General features: G+C 32.3%; 1 pseudogene; it reads right to left on the reverse strand.

The window, feature by feature from the left end:
* LOC133201997 (uncharacterized) overlaps positions 1-6,632 on the reverse strand; it is an 89,725-nt pseudogene extending 83,093 nt beyond the window's left edge.
* Positions 6,633-11,462: the final 4,830 nt, after the last annotated feature.

Below are 11,462 nucleotides of genomic sequence, written 5' to 3' on the forward strand. Positions count from 1 at the left end.
ATTTGGACATGGTTTAAAGTAGGTCACCAGGTAAATCCTTTTGCATTAAGTTATTACGTGATAGTTATATCTCAAACCTCCAGGGGCAGTTGGCCATTACACAGGGCTCTATTACGGAGCATTTTCTCTCTTCTGATTTCGGAAGTTCAGCGTCTGCTTCTTTGTAGTGAAGCTGTGCAAAGCTTTCATTTTGTTGTATTGGATTCTGCAAAAGGTAGAAGATATAACAATTAAGATAAAATACACAGTATAGATTAGATATTTAATTTTTAAGAAAGAATTTCACCATTGTAATGTTATACTCCATATGAAACTATAACAACTAGTATTTTTCTAATATTTAACAACTGGACCACTTTATCCCTACACACATTTTATTCCCACATAGAATATTTACACTGGTATGATATAACCCTGTGTATGAAGCTGATCTATACTTCTGGTATGATATAACCCTGTGTATGAAGCTGATCTATACTTCTGGTATGATAGCATAACCCTGTATATGAAGATGATCTAAACCTCATGTTTGCAACACACTTGGATTAAAAAAAAATAAAGTAAATACACGGAAATGGTTCTTTAAAACATATAAGTGAATTATTGCAATAATATGCGTAATTGTTCCTAATTTTTTTTTGTTTCATATTCTCAATGAGGACCACAACTCACAAAATGTACATCCATGACCGCCGTTGTTTCTACTCGCGATCATATCCAGTAGTTTCCTGCTGTGGAATTGGCGTACAGAATGACGTCATAAGTTTCCCCAGGGTTGATAATAAGGAAGTCGATCTGAACAGGGACAAGATCAGCACCGTCCGATGCAATTAGGAAAAGCTTGTGCTTCATTGATTAAGAAAAGGTATAATTTTAAAACTTTTATTCGGATATAAATGCAGGTTGGTCGTGTGATCAAATTCCATAAAGCCCGAATGGTAGATTTGATCACATGCCGACCCGCATTTACATCCCGATAAAAGTTAAAAATGATACCTTATACACTGTAGTATATATTTACATTAAACCTTAAAATGATCAAACCTCAACGGTATGAATTGAATCCGTTGAACGTTTCTACCACGTATGACGTCACTGTTAAATTACTTCAATCGTTTATGACTAAACAATAAATTAAAGGACACGTGAGGAACCTGTTTATACACAGAATTAAAAACGCCTCGCTTAGATTGTGTTATTTAAGGGAAAACATGTGTAAATGTAAATATAAAAATTTAAACACAATTTAATTTAGTCGCACTGTAAAACATACAATTAATGGTTTAAAGTGTCGGATTTGTATCGTCTATATAAAGTTCTGGATAAACATAAATATAAATAGAAATTTTTTTGGTTGGACCACACCTTCTGAATTTAATCTATGAGAGTTATGCACGGATGTTCAGAAAAGAAAAAGAACAGAAGCCATGGACAGAGAACAGGAGAAAACATGCTGCGACAGAGATCACTACAGATGATAAAGTGCACAATGGAAATCTAAAGTAAATTAAATGTAATTGTTATCCTCTGGTGGGACTAAGTACTTACGCTGTCTACTGAGATTCTATAGCTGCCTGTCATACCAGAGTTTATCAGACGGAGTCTATTATAAGTATTGGACGAGATGTTGAAAACTTCCAGTGGCAATAAACACTGCCTCTCATAGTATTGCTCAGAAACTAGGATAAATTAAAAAAAAAATCATTAAAATTACAGCCTGGTCGACTTTATTACATAAGATTATTTATGATTCAATCAAGGCATCAAAATATACAATGTAGAGAAAAACTCGGCAATGAAAAATTAATAAAGTCATCATGTTAGACTATATTGAATTGGGGTTTCAGTAAAAGACAAAAAAGAAAGACTAGAGGAACAGAAGTATTCTCAAGTGAAATTAGATGACCATTATTAGACACTTACAATATGTAGTTTAAACGGTCACAAGTAAAGCTGGATGATCATTATTAGACACTTACAATATCTAGTTTTACCATTCACAAGTGAAGCTGGATGACCATTATAGAGACTTACAAAATCTAGTTTTACCGTTCACATGTAAAGCTTGATGACAATTATTAGACACTTACAATATCTATAGTTTTACCATTCACAAGTTAAGCTGTATGACCATTATTAAACACTTACAATATCTAGTTCTACTGTTCACAAGTAAAGCTGGGTGACAATTATTAGACACATACTATATCTAGTTTTACCGTTCACAAGTGAAGATGTATGACCATTTTAATCATTTACAATATCTAATTTTACCGTTCACAAGTAAAGCTGGGTGACCATTATTAAACTCTTACAATATCTAGTTTTACCGTAAGCTGGATGATCATTATTAGACACTTACAATATCTAGTCTTACCGTTCACAAGTGCATTATTGTAGGGTTCCGCCAAAGTTGATATAGTTCCGTCATAGTTTCATTTTGCTGTCACACAATTATCTGTATCAAGGTTTTGTGAGAATCTTAAATAAAAAAAGAGATTCTTAATCAATGTCTTGTATTTATTTAAAATATAGATGCGCCTATTTTATGAGGAAAACTTAGTTCCTGCTGTTTTAGCTGGGTTAGCTAGAAAGTGAATTAGACCCGGATAGGAATTTCTATATTTATAACTCTTAACAAATATATATACATTTCTTACAATGAATATGAAACGTAATGAATATGGAAAAAGTTAAAGAAACTCAAAGCAAAATGTAAAATAACATTAAACTGTATGTATAATTCAACACAACGGACCATAGACGTTAATGACAACTAACACCTAAACTACGTACTTTAAAGATGAATCTAGGGAAACTTAGGCTTACTCTCTGTCTGCCAGTCATTCTGTCGAACTCGGATTTCCACAAATGTTTTCTTCCTACATGTTTATAGATATGAGCTGGTTTTGGTAAGTGTATATGAGTCAACCTTGATGAATTACAGAGATTTTTTTTTCTTTACGGAATGCAGCCTTTGAATTTCAAGGGGAATCAGACTATACAAGCATGTTAAGAAGTAGTATTCATTATTTCTCCTAGAATCCTTGTTGTTAGTAGAATTTTACATATAACCATGGTTAATAAATAAAGTCATCTGGTTTTTCCTAAACCTTCGCGCTTGCTTAGTGATCTGAAGGTCGTGCGTTCAAACACCGGTCGCGACTGACCCAATTCAAGAAAAACAGTTTTAACTGTTTCTTCACCAAGTACTCTCCTCAGCACTTTAAAGTGAAATTTGCGGATCATTTGGATAAAACCTTAAAAACCTAGGCCCGTGTCACAACAGGCGTTGGCACGATCAAGATCTCTCAGAGCTCAATGGACCTGAGCGCCGAGTAAAGATCTAAATTTGAAGCCCTCACCGGTACATGGTGACGTTTCTAATTGAGTAAAAAATTCTCTAATGGAATGTTAAACAATTTACAATCCTTGTGCTTAAGGAATATAACGATACCTTTCCGATAGTTTCGATCGCGCGATATTTTGCGATAATTTACGAAAACGTATGATAGTTTATAATATATAATATATATTATGATAGTTTACAAAAGCTAACGATAACTTACGATAGCATATACCACTTCTGGATGTTGACAAGTTGTACATCACTCCTCTTAGAATTCCATTCTTGTACCATAAGAACAACATCGTTGGCAACTTTGGGAATGTCGTATCTCTGAAATATTATTATTATCGACACATAATAAATTCCTCAACTTTTGAAAAATAATTATAGAATAGTAGGTCGATGAGCCTCAATGGTCACCTAAGTTTTATTTGTTCTAATATTGTAAGGAAATTTTAGAATTAATTTTTTTCTGTATATTTCTAAAAAATCCTCATATTGTGATCAAAGCCTGCACTCAAGGGCCATGATTTGAAATTGATACTCTCCCATTGTGGTCCAACTATTTCATGTGGAAATGAACTTTAAGGTACATCACATGCAGATTCTGGGCTAACCATGTTTCGGTGTTTATTTATTTTTTTTTTTAAAGAAGCTTTTTTATACGTGTCATTCCCTTTTAAAATTTTCTCCTTCAATTTTGATCCCATCCTATCCCAGAGGCTATCATTTGATCAGTCTTAAATGTGCACTAACTGATGTAGCTTGCATATAAAATAACCTATCATAGCCCTTTTGGAGGAAAATTGTACGTATAATTTGTCTTTCTATAAATATAACATTTTGAAATAATTAATTTAAAAATAGTTAAATAAAGATGAAAAGTATAAATTTTTGCCTCGTGGTGTTTTTCATGTATTTTGCTACAGACTCTTAACTTGCAATGTTCTACAAGGAAAAAAAGTCCCCTTTACCTCCCTTTTCTGTCGGGGAAGTACAATGAGGGCACCAGCTAGACCGGAAGTTCTCAACGCTCCATGATGTGAATGGTACCAATGTGTTCCTTGTGGACTAGCTATGAACCTGAATAAAAATCAAAATAAATAAAGGTTTTATTGGCACTTTGTCATTTCACACTTAAGTTACAACGATACCGTAAGACAAACATAATCTAATATATATCAAGTATCTTACAAACTATTTCATCAATATTTCTGTCTATTCTGATAATATAATAATGTTTTACTTAACCTACTTACTCATAAGTAAAGGTCTGCCCCGGAAGTATGGGACACTCAGTTAACATAGAGACGCCATCCATCCATGGTGTTTCCTTCTGGAACATTCCGTGCCAGTGAAAGGTCACAGCTTCATTCACAAGGTCATTGTGAATACGAACTTTTACCTGGATAGTAGTCCATAAGATGAATTTTTAAATCTATTAGTACATAATAAGTAATAAATATATGGGTTTTTTTCCCTTATGCTTTTTAAGCTTACTGTACAATGGCCGTATCAGCTTTAAGTGCTGATACTTATCTAGCACCACTGATATTGATTAGCAGAGCTGATAGATGCACATCACACCCCATTTGAATTTAACCTTTAAAAAACTCAACTGTAATAACACATTTTCATTCATATTCTCAATTAAAAGTACTTTAAATTCTGTAATTTGATATTATAAAAAATAATTCGTGATTAGTTAATAATTGTGAAAGTATTTTTTCCAGTAATTCTTCAAACTGGCTTATATTGCTGTCTTTGGCTGATACAAACTGGCTTATATTGCTGTCTTTGGCTGATACAAACTGGCTTATATTGCTGTCTTTGGCTGATACAAACTGGCTTATATTGCTTTCTTGGGCTGATACAAGATGCGATAAAGAAAAGGGTTTATATTCTCTATTTTAGTTCTTCGAGTAAATCAACACACTTGTTAAAATCTCTTACTTCTTGATTCTCATATACAACAATTGTTGGGGCCACGAATTGGTTGTTTATAGAATACATGATTTTATAGTTTCCATATGCTGTTACGACATCTTCCATATCTATAAAAAGGAAGAAGAAAGGCCAAGGTTATTCATAGCAGAGGGGATTTAAAATATTCTGATTTCTGTTATCAATGAATTATATATTAAAATTATTTTCTTTCCATCTTGTTCTCAATATTTAGTTAATAGTTCATTTTTCTAGTTAAAAAATGAAAGAAAATTGTTTGTATAAATTTATTTCTTTAACACGTAAAGTTTTAACGAATCCCAAGACAGACAGGATTTTTTAAAATTTAAGGGATCCTTCAAGTGTGTATAAGATATCGTCCGTAACCTCTCTTTTTTGCTGTGACTGTCCAGAACCCTTGCGAAAATTAAACTTAATCTGACACGAAACTACTGTGATAATATAACAGCAGCTAAATTGAAGGTTACGCCCAAATTATTGTGAGATAATCATGGAATATTTAGATATAGAAGGGGCCATATACATGCCTTCTACAGTAATACCTTGCCATAAAAGAAAAAAAAAATGCATTAGATGAAATAACAATCAATTTTCCAATTCTTTTTATTTGCAACACGTAGAAATAACTCTCTTCTGATTCGCTTTGTCAGACCAGTTAAACTACAATCTACCATAATAATTTACAATCAACCTCATCATTGAAGATTAAGATCTGTTTTTGTGACACAAAATTACTTTGATTTTTTTTTTCTGAAGATCAACAGGACTGCAGATCAACATATTAATATTCAAGAGGTCTTTGTTGTATTGATAATATAGTGAGATGTTCGTTCAAATTATGAAGCTATAGGTGTACAGAAAGGATTAAGAGATTTACATATTTCATTTAAAGAAAACTTGAAGTTGATAATATACCTTAGAAGTCCAAAAACAAAAGCAGCAAAACTCAGCTTTAAGGAAGCCAACATATCTATGCAAGGAACATATTGAAAAAGGCTTCCATGGAATTGTTAAAAAAGTTCACTATAATTGAAAGTCCGTTATAATTGAGTTCAATATAACCAAGTTTTACTGCATCTTATATGATAATAATTATTTCATTTAACAAAAAACTGACATATCATAAATTAGAGTAAGCTTACCTTCGTATGCCAATGGAATCTCAGCACAAGGACGGGCTATAGACACAACATCATTGGAACATTTCTTGAAAAAAGTTCCGTTTCGTATAAAAAACAGGATATCCTTCACCAGTCGACAAGTTGTAAGAGATCATACTCGTAATGTAATTCACGTGAAAGTCAAAAGAGCATTCCTTCTCAGAAGCAGCACAATCGGGCTTCACCCCTTGTTTAAATACGGACTTTACTGTGTAAAAAGGGACTACAAACAAGAACAAGCGGGACAGAAACTTATATGATAACATTTTAGTTTTACAATTTATAAAACTTATAACAAACTGAAAGTGAGGTTAAAAACAGACCGCAAGAAAAATAGAGTATTGAGGATATAAATGGACAATGGGAGAAAGAAAACAGTGCAGAAAGGTTATTAGAGAAAGAGAGGATGAACAAGGGCGTTTAAACAATTATACATTTATAGAGGGGTCAACACTGCCTATATCTAAACATTTTTGTGAACATAACTAAGTAGATTTATTACGTACGCAGCATAATAATACCAATTTCTTGATCATTGAAATAAATTTTAGTTGTAAGACAGGTACGTGAAACAAGAAATGGAAAACACCATTGATAATGCAATTGGAAAGAGATACATTTTACTGCCTACTTCTACAGGTCTCATGCAAGAATATAATCTTTATTAAATACGAAGATAACGAACAGTATTCAAGCTCAGAAGTCCATTCAAACAATACAATTCAGGAGCAGAGCAAACACGAACCTCTAAAACAATAGAGGTTGTATCAGATGCCATAGAGGAGTGAGCATCCCCTGCCGACCGGTCACACCCACCCTGTGCTCCTTGTCATGATCGGGAGACACGGAAAAATCAACAGAAAATTCATTGTGTGAAAAATGGCCTCACAATTAATATGAGAAAAGTCAGTCAGCATTTGACTTAACGATAGATTGTGTTTGCTGACAAGGTCATTGTATCGACCATAGAACCTACTTTATTATGACTTTAAACGAGACTGTTGATATTTTTGTTTCATCAAATTGTTTGTCAATAGATTGCCTTGTTTTAGAAATTGTTCATGATCTTACATATCCAATCAATAGATCTAAACATATGTGGAGCTTGCATATATATTTATATCACCGATGCACACATTTAAAGGCAGCCTATTTCGGAAGAAAATTATGATCCTGTCATCTGGATTTATTCTTTGCAATGACTCCATTTACTATCCCTTCTTTCAAAATAAGTTCTACAACTTAATTATATGAGGTTGTTCCGTCTGTAACTTGTACCGTGTAGATGTATATGGATTAAATACAATGTATTTGCCTTCAGAATGAATTTCTGGACAAAACGGTGATTGCTTTGACAGGACAATTGAAAATCTAAATCATTAAGTGTATTTATACTTTATAAAATAATATGTACATGTGTAAGATATTTTCCATGTGGTAAAACATCAAAATTTAAAAAGAACAAAAGGACCATGTGGCACATCGCTCACCTGAGTAACTTTGGCCATACTGTTCTTTACCAGATTTCCCCCTTGTAATGCATTTTGTGGCCCCGCCCTACCCCCCAGGAGGTCATGATTTGAATAATTTAGAATCTACACTACCCCAGGATGCTTCCACATAAGTTTCAGCTTTTCTGGTCCAGTGGTTCTTGAGAAGAAGATTTTTAAAGATTTTTCTTTTATATTTCAATGTAAAACTAAAACATGGATTCCCTATTGTGGCCCCGCCCTACCCCCGGGGGTCATGATTTGAACAATTTAGAATCTACACTACCTTAGGGTACTTCCATATAACTTTGAGTTTTCTGACCCAGTGGTTCTTTAGAAGATTTTTAAAGATTTTTCTTATATATTTCAATGTAAAACTTGGATTCCATATTGTGGCCCCGCCCTACCCCCGGGGGTCATGATTTGAACAACTTAGAATCTAAACTACCCCAGGATGCTTATACATAAGTTTCAGCTTTTCTGGTCCAGTGGTTCTTGAGAAGAAGATATTTAAAGATTTTTCTGATATATTTCAATGTAAAATTTGGATTCCCCATTGTGGCCCCGCCCTACCCCCGGGGGTCATGATTTTTACATTTTAGAATCTACACTATCCCAGGATGTTTCCATATAAGTTTCAACTTTTCTGGCCCAGTGGTTCTTTAGAAGAAGATTTTTTAATGACTCCATCCTATTTTTGTCTTTTCTTGATTAACTCCCCTTGTAAGGAGATTTGGCCCTTAATTTTAACAATTTAAACTCCCCTTGACCCAAGTATACTTTGTGGCAAGTTTGGTAAATATTGGCCCAGTGGTTCTTGAGAAGAAGTTAAAGATGTGAAAAGTTTACAGACGGACGGACGGACAGACGGACAGACGACGGACAATGGGTGATCAGAAAAGCTCACTTGAGCTTTCAGCTCAGGTGAGCTAACAAAAAAACTGCATCTCCATATAATATATATATATAATTGAATATAATTATCTAAATAGATGTATTTTGTAGGTCTGACACAAGCTTCATAAAAAATGCCTACTTTATTATTATTTCTGAAGATAGAAGAATACATAGGATGTACTATCCATGAATTTGAGCCTCTAACAGTGTAGTTTCTGTATGTAATTATGTACAATTAATGTCATTGATGAGATATAATAGATGTATTCAGAATACAGGTTAAGGTCACTACATTGAACGGAATAATAAACAATCATTCACCTTGTACAGGCTAAAGAATAGTGCCCCAAATGGTTAGTTCAGCTTAAATTATATCAGATTTTATTAATTAGCAACTTGATCCTGGTCATTTAAAAGAGACATCGATGTAATTATGTTTATGCTTTGTATATGAAAGTATGTAAATTATCTCATTGTAAGAATAGAAATAGGGAAAAGAAACAATATTATATGTGATCATCTTACTTAAATGCTTAACTACAACCAAAGGCATTTTATGTACTTCTCAGGAAGCATAAACGTTTTATCATTTTGTTATATAATCATCACCCTCACTGACATCAGCATTATATGCCCAAGTGGCTAGTTCAGCTGAAATAACACCAGCTTTTTGTCAACTTATAAAGAAACGATCGTGATTTTGGTCATCTAAAAGAGACGTCAAAGTAAATCTGTTCATGCTTTGTATATGAAAGCTTGTAATTCATCTCATTAAAACAAACGAATTAGAAAAAAAAAATATTATAAATGATCATCTTCTTTCTTGAATGCTTTAATACAATTAGAAGCATTTCATGTACATCTCTAGAGACGTTAACGTTTTATCATTTTGTTGTGTAATCATCGGCACCATAAAAATACCCGCATTACAAATCAGTACCATAAGTATCACAGGCAATAGTTATAGTAAACTTAGAGTATTTTTATCGCCACGATAAGGATCATTTTCAGCCCAGAATCCTTATACACTATAAATATATGTGCATTTAATGCCATTGTTACTTTTTCTTTAATTTAACGTACAAGTATATGAGGCGCCGTTTTAATATTTTTAAGGTATTTTCTGATATCAAAAAATGATTTTTTGATATCAGAAATTCGAATTTTTGATATCAAAAAATCACTTTCTGATATCAGAAAATATATTTTTTGATATCAAAAAATAAGCGAGATTTTTTGATATCAAAAATTCGAATTTCTGATATCAGAAAATCATTTTTTGATATCAAAAATTCCAATTTCTGATATCAAATAATCATTTTGTGATATCAGAAATTCAAGTGGATTTTTTGATATCACAAAATCAATTTTTTGATATCAGAAATTCAACAAATATTAGTGTTTAGGCTCATACAGATAATCTATTCTCCCCAAGATTGTTTTCACAGAAGTAGGGCTCCCCTGTGTTTGGGTTTTATACTATTATCTATAGAATTAGTAGAAAGGCGAACTTGTATATGTTACAAAATGAGGGTTACAAGTTTCGGTGTTTATGATGTAAAGAGAACTTACTGAATGCATTAAGTGTTAATTACTCTATTCATTTTTACTGTCATTTCCTACGAATCTCTTGTCATTACAACTCAAGGAGGCTTCAAGACTTATTTGGAATTCGGACATTTCAAACTTATCAGCATTGTAAATGCATGTACGTATCAATTTATGTATATTCATTTATTTCCTTGCATTAATCTATACAAAAATTTTATTAAGAAAACACAAGGCTTTAGGCTAGACAATCAACTATGAATTGATAACACTAATCAAAGTTAACAGAACATACAATGTTGCAGCGGGATCGGTATTCAGGATGACACTAATACGAGTAAACTAACCATTGATACGGAATAAGGGAGCATTCATTTATGTAAGTTCTATTTATTTCACTCATATTTTCTGATATCAAAAAATCGATTTTTTGATATCAAAAATTCGAAAGCATTTTTTGATATCAGAAATTTATTTTCTGATATCAAAAAATCGATTTTCTGATATCAGAAAATGATTTTTTGATATCAAGAATTCGATTTTCTGATATCAGAAAATCTACATTAATTTCTGATATCAAGAATTTGATTTCCTGATATCAGAAAATCATTTTTTGATATCAAAAAATCGAATTTTTGATATCAGAAAATCATTTTCTGATATCAAAAATTCAAATTCTTGATATCAAGAATTATTTTTTGATATCAAGAATTATTTTTTGATATCAAGAATTCGAATTATTGATATCAAGATTTCTTTTTTTGATATAAAAAAATACCTCAAAAATATAGAAATGGCGCCTCATACAAGTACTTCCTATATTATCATCAAATCTGATTCATGCAATTAACAAAGTACTGAGGTTGGCAGTACTTCAAGGTTATGTAAATCTTTCTGTTGGTATCAATGTTTTAATCTAAACAAAATAGATAAGTCAATCATTATTTCTTTATTCTTTATTCTATAAGGAATATCCTTAATTACACCTAGAAATATCAACAATTTATTATCTACAACATATTAATTTTGTGTAAATGAGATTTCTGACTTCAT

The sequence above is a fragment of the Saccostrea echinata genome, unplaced genomic scaffold (assembly GCF_033153115.1).
Source record: "Saccostrea echinata isolate AGI-Se365-2 ecotype Australia unplaced genomic scaffold, CSIRO_AGI_Sech_v1 ptg000046l, whole genome shotgun sequence".
In the NCBI taxonomy this organism is placed as follows: Eukaryota; Metazoa; Mollusca; class Bivalvia; order Ostreida; family Ostreidae; genus Saccostrea; species Saccostrea echinata.